The sequence below is a fragment of the Zootermopsis nevadensis genome, unplaced genomic scaffold, assembly GCF_977971745.1.
Source record: "Zootermopsis nevadensis isolate Lab colony 2312 unplaced genomic scaffold, Znev_1.0 Znev_ptg000011l, whole genome shotgun sequence".
Lineage (NCBI taxonomy): Eukaryota > Metazoa > Arthropoda > Insecta > Blattodea > Termopsidae > Zootermopsis > Zootermopsis nevadensis.
This window is the reverse complement of record NW_028259143.1, coordinates 7123151-7135354: the sequence shown is the minus strand read 5'-3', so window position 1 is coordinate 7135354 and position 12204 is coordinate 7123151. Positions and strand designations below refer to the sequence as shown.

The 12204-nt window shown below is 36.1% G+C and overlaps 1 protein-coding gene across 1 annotated transcript in view; it reads right to left on the bottom strand.

Annotated features, from left to right (window-relative positions):
* LOC110828107 (leucine rich repeat protein connectin) overlaps window positions 1-12204 on the bottom strand; it is a 288857-nt gene that overhangs the window by 119327 nt on the left and 157326 nt on the right. The gene's annotated exons all lie outside the window — the stretch shown is intronic.

The window sequence follows — 12204 nt, the reverse complement described above, 5'->3', positions numbered from 1 at the left end:
TAAAGGATTCCGCGTAAGTCAGAGAGAATCGGTTACTGATAACTAACCAACTAACTCCATGAAGAAAAATCTTTCTTAATTAGGAGATAATCGTTCAACTGATTAAAAAATCCACCCGAACTGTTATTATCAAATAACCTAATGATAGATGGAAATTTCAATGTGCCTGTTCTGATGTTATTTCTATATCCGTGCCCTGATCAGACTTTCTGTTCATCCTGTCTTTTCAGTTTTAGTTTCTCACAAATCCCGAAGAAAATGACCAAGCTGGTTGTGTTGCAGGTACGTGTCGACTAGGGTATTATATTCCTTACAGCCTTCCTCGTCCCTTTCCCCGTTTCAGCCACGGTACCAAAAGCAGACATTTGAAGCGACTGTCACGGATCGACCGTTCAGTCGCACACACGAGGTGTGTCCGCCTATTGCGAACATTTGTATGCGGTTTTTCATAAAAAAAATTTCATCACATTCGCCCCAAAACAATATTGCATGGTTTTTCATATTCTAACAGAAGGGAGAGGTTAACTGGTCCACGGTCTATTCTATTTAGTTCATTTTACTTTCCTGCCCAAGACCCCTCAAAAGCGTCTTCATTTCCCTGGATGGTGGCATTCTTCACCATATGTTATAATGAAGTAACTGTGAAGGTATGTCATCATAACGCTTCTTACGATAAACAGTAAAGGGGGTTCATCCCATACACACAAGGCATCCAATTAAAGTTCGAAAACACATTTTAATTATTAAGCGTGTTAACTAGATATACCTCGGTTCAAATATCATTGTCACGTCACGCGTGGAACCTATCTCAGGCTACAATGAGGGAACTGGCGTACAGTTTGTAAAACAGGATCCACAGATTATGAATAAAAAAGTAAAGCCAGGAGGGAATGAGTAAAACGAGAAAACCAGTCAGCCATTTTCAACAAGAAAATATCTTCAATAAGATTTGTGTGGACTGAATTAATTAAGCTCAGGGCAGGATCCAGTGGCGGTCTATTGTTAACAAGACAAAAAACAAGTTGAAGTTCTCATGGCTGTGGGTCCAAGGATGACTGTCGTCTGGGTTGTTGCGCCGTGTAGTCTGGTAGAAGTTTGCTGACAGAGGTCCCTGCTGCCTTCAGGGTGATCGTCCTGACGATGTAGTCACCAGTTACTCCTGAAACGTCGGTAAACACCTACCAGACAACATGGCGCAACAACCCAGAAGACTGCCATCTTCAAGACAAAGAACTTTCTGATTCCATGAAAGGCGGAAAAATTGATTAGTTGAACGAGTATTATCCCTGGAATCAGGTACAAAGTGTGGCGCCAAGTCCATTTGAAAAATCCTGTGTTCCAGGCATTTCCTTCAAGCAGGCCTGAATGTTTCAGGCCTCCAAGGAAACTTAACAGAGTACTCTAAAATGTCGACAAATCTCTTCCTGCCCATTTACAGCAATGCGCAGTTTACGTCACCATTTACAGTGTCATCCATTACATCACGCACCACCAACCGACTCGAAGGTTAGACTACAGGATTTCATTAATTAAATTGCTTCAACGTGTCCAGCAAAATTCAAAACCTTCCCTTTTCCTAGAATCAGCAATCTGCAAATGATACTTAGCATCACAGAAGATATAATTAAATTGTGGTGAATTTTTGGTTCCGAATCAGATAATTAAATATTATACCATAATAGTATAATGTCACTGTTCAAAACAAATAGTTATACACTCAAAACAACATCCTCCGTTATTTGATATCATATAACAAAAGACACACACATAATTCTGGTGTACGTTCATCTCAGATTAACAATTCTTTTGCTGAATTATATCAATGTTTACGTCACCAAAGATATTGAATAGCTGACTTGTATTTTGGTGGTTCTCGACTCGAATGTCGACGGTGAAATTTACGTGATTCATCGCCTTCTCTTCCTTACGCGCTGTTAACGAGAGAAATTTTTCAAACTCGTGCGAGCTCTTGGATCTGATCCCACCCACGTCATTACCAATTATCAGCTCCACACCCCTCACGGAACGCTGTTAAGAGCTGGATGAATCCAATCCGCTCTCTCTTACCCTATTTCTTTACCACCAATTTGATCACCTTCTGCTTCTCCCAAGTGATTACTTTACTTAAGGATTTTCTACTGCAATCTTGTAAAAATTTCTCATTTATCTCCGACGTGCTACATGTTCCTCTCATCGCATACCAATTTATTTGAAAATTCTAATAGTACCTGGTAAAGAATACAATTATATTCTCCTCAAACTTCCTTAAGCTGTTGTCTTCCCTTAGTACAAAATATCAAGTTGATGGAAAATGAACAAAACTAAAAATAGTGTTCTTATAATTTTAACGGTGTTCCTACGATGTGAAAATGACAATTTTCAGATAACAATTTGGATATTATTATAACCACAGTACAGTCAAATACTAATATCAATATATTCTAATGTAAAATTTTTGAATCTGTATCTTACATTAGTGTTAATATTATCATTATTATAAATTTTAATGAATTAGTCTGATGCCCTTCAGTTCATATTTTCCGACTGCTAATTCGTTTCGTATAGCTAAACCTGACTATACAAGCCTACATGTCATAAACCACTAACAAGAACCACTAACCACTTGCTTACAACTTAACTGTGGACGGTACTGCCAACAGCTACCCTTTCCTCTCGCGGTATTTCCTCTACCATTTCTCCAACATCATCGGTCCATGTATGTCCGTAATATCCAGCACTTAAAGCTCCTTTAAGTGCCGCACTAATTAAACCAATTACCTGAGCAGCTGCTAAACCGTCATTAAATAACAAGCTAGGCATTTCCATGCAACAAATGGATGAAAGGTAACCAGACAAATGGGGCTATAATTTCAAGATGACGTTAGTAAAATTATACTAAAATACAATAGTGCAAATGTAGAATAATTGGGTGGATGTATTTAATATGATATTTAGTCTAATCACGATGCAGCAACAGGGGAAACATTTTCTTCTAAATCTAAAAAATGACCGCATTCTTATGAGTACTAAATATTTAATGGTACATGCTACTCAACACTGAGGTGTCTTAAGCAGACATCACATTGACATCTGCATCAAATACACGCACACGTACGTACCTGGATTTAAATAAATTTTATACATAAATCTGATCTATAGGTAAACTGTATCTTTTGTACTATCAATAGAAATTTTGCATTTTATTCGTTCTTTTGATATCCTTCTCATCGGCTTAAATGTGTGTTTTTGCTGTAGATACTATCTAGCACTACGCCTAATAATAAATCGCTTGTTTTCTAAATACCGTCTTGAAGCTCAGCTTGATCAAAATTTAAGTTAATATTTGCATTAAACAGGACTATAACAGTACAATATCTAGCTATATTCTGAGGGCAGTATAATAATTCCCATAGATCATTTTCTGAAAATTAAACATTTAGTCCTCAGGGTCTGAACAAAATTCCTCTCTGCTAAATCGTTCTGTATACTCGGCCAGACGCTAAACCAACAGTCCATTATATTGACCAACTGACATCACAACACACGCGCCAAAGTATTGTTTAATGTGCAGTCGATTCAGTGTAAAATAAACATATCATTCACCTCTAAACGCCCGTGAAAATTCAGTTTGACACATGTGTCAGCAGGAAGGAGACTTTTTAAAATGTGTTCATTGTCGGTCTATAAGACGAACAATTTTCTCCGGGAAAGACACATCTTACCCTTTCACCTTGTACGTTAGGTATGTATGTTTCAAGGCATATATTTTTAGTGTCTAGGTAACTACGCGCTAGGGATATGAGATATATTACAGTCAATGTTTTATGCAAACCACGAACATATCTCGACATTCTCGTGTTCTACTCACGTCAAATATGTTGCAATCTCTTTCGGAAACAGAATAACGTAACGTGCATCAAACTCGCCCATATTTACTATGAATGCCAATGAGTTTTAAATTATAACCTTGAACTTCAGTGATTTAATTTGTTATTTCGTATTTACCAATACTGAATAAATGTTAAGAAACAAGTAGGACAATTTAGGTTAATTTTTAACAGCAAACTACATTATATCTGCTATTCTACTTACAGACTGATGAACAAATGAAGATTTTATAATTTTCATTTTCAATTTACAACGTGGTGAGTATAACCAAAGTAATATATGTATTAACGGATCATAAGAGTCTAAACACAACAAGAATACAACTCATTACCGTATGCACAAAATTTCAACTACCATAAATTAAAATTTAAAGTTTTAGTAACCAGAAATTTAGAAGTCAAGTAATATTTGCATTAATCAGGCTTTACTTAGTGGTCGGTTGAATTACTTTGTATTCTGTAGCATGTATTTGCTTCTCTTACTCGAAGAGTGTCAGATGATGCAAAATATTCCAGCAAAGTAAGTTACGAAATGTAAAACAAATGGACTCTCGATGTGAATCCACTAGCCTTGGTTATTTGCATTTGAAATAAATTGAAATTCTTAAACAATAAAACCCCAAGAACAACAATCAATTTCGGATCAGTTATACTATGTACGCATATTGTTTGTTTAAACACGCTGCGGAGTTAATTGAATGTTCAAATTTTGTGTTAGCCAATCGTCAGTATCAGAACCAATTTCGTAAAATCGTGCTTATAAACGTTTTTTGCACTGGTGTCCTTGAATCAAAACAAGTTTTTTAAAAGTATATTCTAGACTGTCAGAACATTTAAAATCCAAATATTTAGTTATTTACACAAATCATAAATTTAGAATTATGACTACATTTTACAGAAATTGTCACTCACATATGATCTTGAAAATTATGGAACGGACAAGACTTACGTATGAGACAGGCTTAAGACGCATATAGATAGGATGGATCTAACATTGCGTACGACAGGACGAACGTACGATGTTACTGTCCACTTGGTGAAAAATGATTTAGATAAAAATTACATTTAAAAAGCAGAGACCGCGGTAAGTCGTCTAACAAAACGCTTTAAATTGATTATAAAAGGAACCTTCTCTGAGGAGAAGTCATTAGAATAATATATGTGAATATTTATATACGTTATAACAAAGAATAGTGACAACGAAAGCTTTTTTTAAAAAACCACAAACTGAACACAGACTCGAGATTATGTCTAGATTGTGACATCTTTGAGAACGTAATTCCTAATTCTCACAGGTCCATGTATAGAGAAAACTACGGAACTTTCACGCGCACACACATACATGCATATTTAGAAATATACAAAGTCAAATTCTTTTAACAACAACTATAATTTAAGAAGCGGTTATAAAAACGAGGTCTGGGCCCTGGGACCCTCGGTCTGTGACCACAAAAGATCCTAAACTTGCAGGCCAATTTTGTATCACAGAAATTCCCCTGTCCAACCTTCAGTGTCAAGTGTTGTGTAAACGTAAAATCCATGTTGTAACGTGCGTACGCTGTACAGACTAATACCACGTTTTAAACACGGGATTCTAAAGCCATGCTCTTAAAGATATTTTGCGCCTGAACACTAAAGTCACGTTGTTAGTTTCCACCTCCATACTCTTGGTTACAATTATGTCGTGAATATTAACACAGACGCTAGGAAGGCTCTTACAAATATTTTAAAGGACAACTACAAGCCACACTTTGGCTTAGTTCAAAATTTAACAGGGTTCATACGTCTTGTATTCTACGCAAACCGATTGCATGTAGTGCCATAAACTATTCAATAAATATTCGTTTACAAAATTAACACTGTAATTTTGACATCATTAAGAACCACTCCAAAATGAGTCTGGAAACACAAAGCTTGAAATGGCCTTAACGACGTCCATTATGAAACCACACAGACACAATATTTCACAGGCAACGCAACTAGTTTCAATTGTTTTCTATCTGATAACTGATATGGTGGAGTCCAGCACAGTAAATAATCCACCCTTGAATGTGGGTGGCAAATCCAATAAAAGCCCACAAAACTGCAGAGTAAATTAAGGTAATAACTCAAGGAATTTTTTGCAAGTAAAAGTCTAACATCCTTGGAATTATTTATAGTCATGAAAGCTAAGCACATGTGTATGGCAAAGTATGTACGATAGAATTAAATTAAGAACCGACTACGAAATATAAAAGTGTCACTTTGAAAAATAACTCATGATGGTATCGACCTCAAATAATAATACCTAACATAGTTCCTAGTACACCATGTAATATTTCCTCTCACACAAATTAATTGTAACTCCACAGACTACAGTCCAACTGAAAAAAATTAGTCGCTCAGCTGGTTAAGAAATTCTGCCTTTTAAGTAACAGAAACAAAGGTACATTACCATTACCACAGAAACCTGTCAGAAAATTCTATACTATAAATAATTAATTAAAATGTGTATTAATGAGACTTTGCTTTATTATCCTATTTAGTTTCACACAAGCAGTAAACAGTCCTGATAAAATTAAATATAATTCATGTTTTTGGTCCAAAATATTATATGTATATAATTTAGCATAATTTAAGTTAAATTTTCTTTTCTAGATGCACAAAGTAAGGAAACCAACAGAACTTGATTAAATTGGAAGCGTTAGGCCTGTGATCAATATTTTAGTAACCTCAAACTTCGCTCCTCACTCGAAAAAACTATTTAACAACTTTCTACAAATATGTAATGGTGATATATCAACACAGTAAAACAACAAAAATGTACATAAATATATATTAATCATCTCGTAATATATTATCGTGAAATCTGAAAACCTTATCTGTCTAAATAAGTAGATCAAAAAGACTTCGTCGTGGAAAAAGTTCTTCCCGCTAACTCGCAACAAAGTTTCAGTTTTGTAATTAAATGAGATGGCGTTGCTGTTTGAACTTTCACATGGATGCAAATACAGTCTTGCAACTAGAACTCTGGGAAGTTATGGTAGCTTCATTACGACGTCTAGAAGCATCGTCTCCCGAACAACCCTGTCATCAACATTTTCCCATTCAAGTAAACACAATATTCTTCTGTATTTCCATAGTGATGAGCTTCTTACTAACTGAATGACATGTGCTTTGGTTCACGAACTTAAAATATTAATTAAACTTTCATTTTTCCATCTCATACCTCAATTTTTAAGAAACTGTCTTTTGATCTGTATCTGCGTATCTGAAATATTTCTATGTTTGTTTCCACAATATAGAACAGGGAGTAATTACAGTTCGAAGATGGATATGAACAAAATAAAAGTATAAATTTAAATATGCACTGTCACAGCGTCCATACTGAATTTCTTTACGAAGGCCCAAAACATTCAAGTACCTGAAAGACGGTTTGTTGACGTTTTCTTTTGCTCATTTCATCATTCATTAACCTTCTTATCGCTTGACTTTATATTGTCTCAGCTGCTGAAATCGTCTTTAAATAAATAATAATTACACTAATACAATTCTTAATCTGATATTGCGTGCTACAATATTGTCTCAGAATAAACAGTAATTCATTTTACCATCAAGAGGTCACGATTTTTAAACTTATCTTCAATTTTGCTTTTTACACCTGTCATTCTCGGTCGTATATTTGTTACCGCAAGATATAAACGACCTGGCGTAATGTCACGGCGAAGTCGCGAGATTCCAGATCTCCAAAAATGATGTCGTTCAGGGCAGAGAGCGTCTAATGAACTCACGGCACAGAAATCGTTAAAGAATTTTATATCGCATTATGGCGGGACGAATATTAACCTTCTTACAGCATTAATAAGATAAGGATTTAACTCGGTTTAACATGGGTAATATCCACAATGAATACAAAACTTTAGTACGTCTGACAGGTAAGACGTCACTCAATTCCATTTCATGTTCCAGACGTATTGTAGAACATGAAGCACCGACTGTCAGTCACAGGGCGTGACTAACTCGCCTTCTGATGGCATTGTCAGACTTTCACACTGAAATGCACACATTAGTCAACGACAGTCACGCCTATCTCATTACCAAAGTCTTGTGATTTATGTTTCTCGCGTCACTAACAAATCAATATTATATTCAAGAATAAATTAACAGCAAATCGGGTTTGGTGAATACTTGCTACCGCCCAATTCAGAAACTTTTGTAGTCCCATCTCCTCTGTGAAACCTGAAGATTAAATAAGATACACGAAATTATATTCCTGACTGAGACACTGAATGTAAAATTAGTTCTCTCGTCCTAATGAAAGAACACAAACTGAGGATATTTGAGAACAGAGCGCTGAGGGCAAAATTTGAATATAAGCGACAGGAAGTAACAGGATAGTGAAAATTACATACAGCGTGTTTGAGAAGGGAACACCCAAGGGAATATTTGAACACAAGAGTCAGGAAGCTGACGGATGATGGTACGTATGAGAATTCCATACTTCGTTCTCCGCCGAACGTTATTAAACAAATAAAACATAAAATGAGTATAACATAGAACACACACAGAGCACAGATTATAAATTCATACCGAATATTAGTAGTAAAACATTTAGAGGATCTAGTGGTCGATGGAGACAATATTAAAATGAATTCAACTGGAAGAAAAAACGAGGATCGAAATGGATGTTTCAGACTACAAGCAGTGCTCTGAAAGACAGGCAGCGAAGTGAGAATATATATAAGGAATGTATCTGAGGTTAACGAACTGGCAGACGGCATTAAGTAATACCAGGATAAATGGAAACGTCGTGTTCACTTGGAGAAAGGAAGAATTACTAAGAAGAATCTTCAAATACAGGTCTTGCGGAAAACGAAATTTAGGAAGACCAACAACATTTGTGTAACCTCGAACGGATCTAATGGGCATGAACCTTACAAAAATGATAAAGATGAGGTTTAGAGGGTGCAGAGTGGATTTATATGGCTCAGGATAAGATCAGTTGGTGGGATTTTGTGAAGAAGGTAATGAAACTTTGAGTTCCACAATGTTGGAGAATTTCGTCATAATTTGAGAAATTATCCGCTTCTCAAGAAGGGCTATCTGCTCCGAGATATTTCTTAGTTGAAGTAATACCTTCAGTTATTAAAATGGATAGTTTTCAGATACTTAGTTACCGCAGGGTCTATTTAAGTTCACAATACAAGCAAAAGAGAAATATTTTTTTCACAATCAGAGACGACTTCCATTTTGTCTAGAAGCAGTGTGAGTCATAAGGAAATATACAGAAAAGAATAGCATCCAGCCAACCATTCTGTTACATGATACACTTCAAAGAATAGAGAAATCTAGATTACTGTGATTTTTATGTCAGATTCAGTTTCCATGGCGGTGGTTTTATATTTCTTTAAAAGTTTCGACCTGGGATTAAAATCAGTTTTTGGAGACCCTCACTCCTCTTTTGTGTATTTTGTCTCTCGCTCTCTCTTTCTCTCTCTCTATCTGCACACAAACTTTCAAAGAGAATATGTGTAACATGTGGAAGGAAACTCTATTTAGCGCCAGCTTCATTGTTCCTAGCTGGCGCCACAGGCAAACTAGTCTGTTCATTCTATCCCAACACTATCACATTTCCCTAATGAAATGACATATAAACGTTTCGTGACTTTGGAAACTAACACTAGAAACCGCGCTTGCTGTTGAAATTCAATTGTCAGACTTGGAAACATCCCTAGAGAATGGAAATAAATCCTCTTCACTAAAAAAAATCAAATTAAATGCATGTCTGCAATCTTATTCAATTGACTATTAATTTTAAGGGCAGATCTGTAGTAAAGCCGTGTAAAAATGAAAAGTTTACACTTTCATTTATATTTGTAAATAAATATAATCGCTTAACAGTGGGCTACTGTAAAAATTATAAGTTAAATATCGTATAATAACTAACTAACTAGATGGCTTAAGGAACCTGAAGGTTCATCATCGAATTAACGAAAGCATTCCACCGGACCCTGTCCTGGGCCAACAAAATCCAGTCTCCTTAAACTCCTATCTTTCATAGATCTCACCTGATATTTTCCTCCCTTCTACGTCTAGGTTTCCCCAGTGCACAACAAAAGATATATTCAGTATCGTGTAGAATGATATATTTGACGTGAGGTTACTTGCACCTGAATAACTAATAACTGTGGCATTTCGTATGTCAGGAAATTCAAGGGAAACTAAGTTATTATAAACTCTAACCTGATATAAAGTCGGTCGGTAAGACTTCAGTAGAAAAATAATCAACCTTGCTGTTTGTCTGTCCGTGCAATTTCCTTTAAAATTCGAGTTGTGCGACAGGCTCAAAATTGCTAACTTCGGTGACGGCATTCCAATTAAATACGTCGATTTTCTTATTTTCAAAACTCCATATCAACATCAGTACATGGGGGGGGTGGGGTAGGGGGGTGGAGTACTTCTCGAAACAACGATAACATACACACAAGAGTTACGACAGCGTCCCAGCTGTAGACAAATTCCCGTTTAAATAACAGACACACCAATTCAGCTGTAGTTTGATGAGAAATAAACATTGTAAGGTTGTGTGTATCTTACGGTAGAGATGAATATACACCGGGGACTGCTAATTAACTTATTGTTGAAGTGCGAACCACGGGTAAAAAGAACCGTATAAGAATATACCACTAATCCTGACAAAGGCCTCAGCAATCGCAACGGAGATGTGAAGCTATTGTTTGTTTGGCCTTTACAGGTTTTTCATCCGAATAAAATACAAAAAAGCTCTCAAAAAGAGTGGAGATGTAGTATATTCCAGTTCTAACTAAAAATATTTTTATATATGATCCATGGAATCAAAGACAAAAACAGAACATGGCACCCAGATCAAATTTTACGGCTGGAAACCGTGAAGGGAAGATGTGAGGATAATATTAAAACGGATCCAAAGGCAACAGGGCATGAAGGTGTAGATTGCATTCATTTGATAAATGATAAGGTCTACTGAACAAGGTATAGGTAAGTATGTTAAGTTTTGTATCGAGATAAGTGTCATATTTTATCCGCCTAAGTCAAAAGTAACAAATATGGCGACCGTGTGAAATTTTAAGATTGTCCTGCAAATTTAACGTTTACAGAATCTTAATTTAAAAACTAAAGTATTCCCAAAAATAAAATACTACTACTACATATGTATCAGTCTATAACATACAATTGCAATCAATAACAACTTCTAAATCCAAGAGAAATCGATCGAATAATTATCTAACCACGAGCCCAGTACAGTGACTTAAGCTTATAAACTCGATTATAAACTTACATTTCTTAACCATAACATTAACACAAGATTTTAGTACTATAATTGCAATGGAAAAGTATACTTATTAGTTTTATTCCAAACTCCTTGTTAAAATTCTGTCCACTTAAAATGACATATGAACGTCCTGCTAATGTGCCAAAAGGCATTACACGGCTCTTTCTCCATTTTATTAAAGACGGAATTAAATAAACCACTCTTCTCATTATGCCTTAAAGTTTAATACTGCTTTTAGCCAGGTAATGCAGTCATCAGAACCACCGTAGTCTGCTCTGAGTCTCGCAGAGACAACTTGGTTACAATTGAAACTGAGATTTCAGGAAGGTGTGGTGTGAATGAGGGCTGATAAATTACGCTTCATTAACTACTAAGCGTGACGTGATAGTGCTAGAACATCTGAGAAACGGCAGGAGAAAAGCGCATTTACGAAGTCAGTGTATAAGTCTCCACAACGAAGGGGTACAACAGCGTAGCCGTACGCCATGGAGACGTACGAAGAAGTCGACTTGAAGCTCCGTACATTCTTAACCTCGACACTACAGAAAAGGAAAAGGATTTCTAGCGTCCATTGTCTTGGCAGTTTTCCATCTGCACATGGTGGAGAAAATGTTTTCACTACTTGGGATCGATCCCCAGCCGGCATCCAGTCACTCTGCTAAGCTATTCGTCATTCCAACTCTGCTCCACACTCATCTGTCACCACCTCATGAGCTGCGCGATAACCCTGACCAAGTAGCACTTTATCATTCCCTCTGTCCTAAATAAAGGACTTCATCCCTGACGTGATACTCTGCTGGTCTTGGTAATGGCCCACTCTAAGGTAGTCCTATGTCCACCGTCCTGACATCTGTCTGCAGACAGAGATTACAATCACGGTGTATAAAGGGGAATAACGGAAGTCCTACAATTAATTATTCTCAATCAGATTAACGAGAAATTATATAATTTATCTACTTTGAAAACAAATTTTAAAAGCCTAATATTTGAAATGTACTAAAATTCCAAAGTTTTTCTTTACACAGG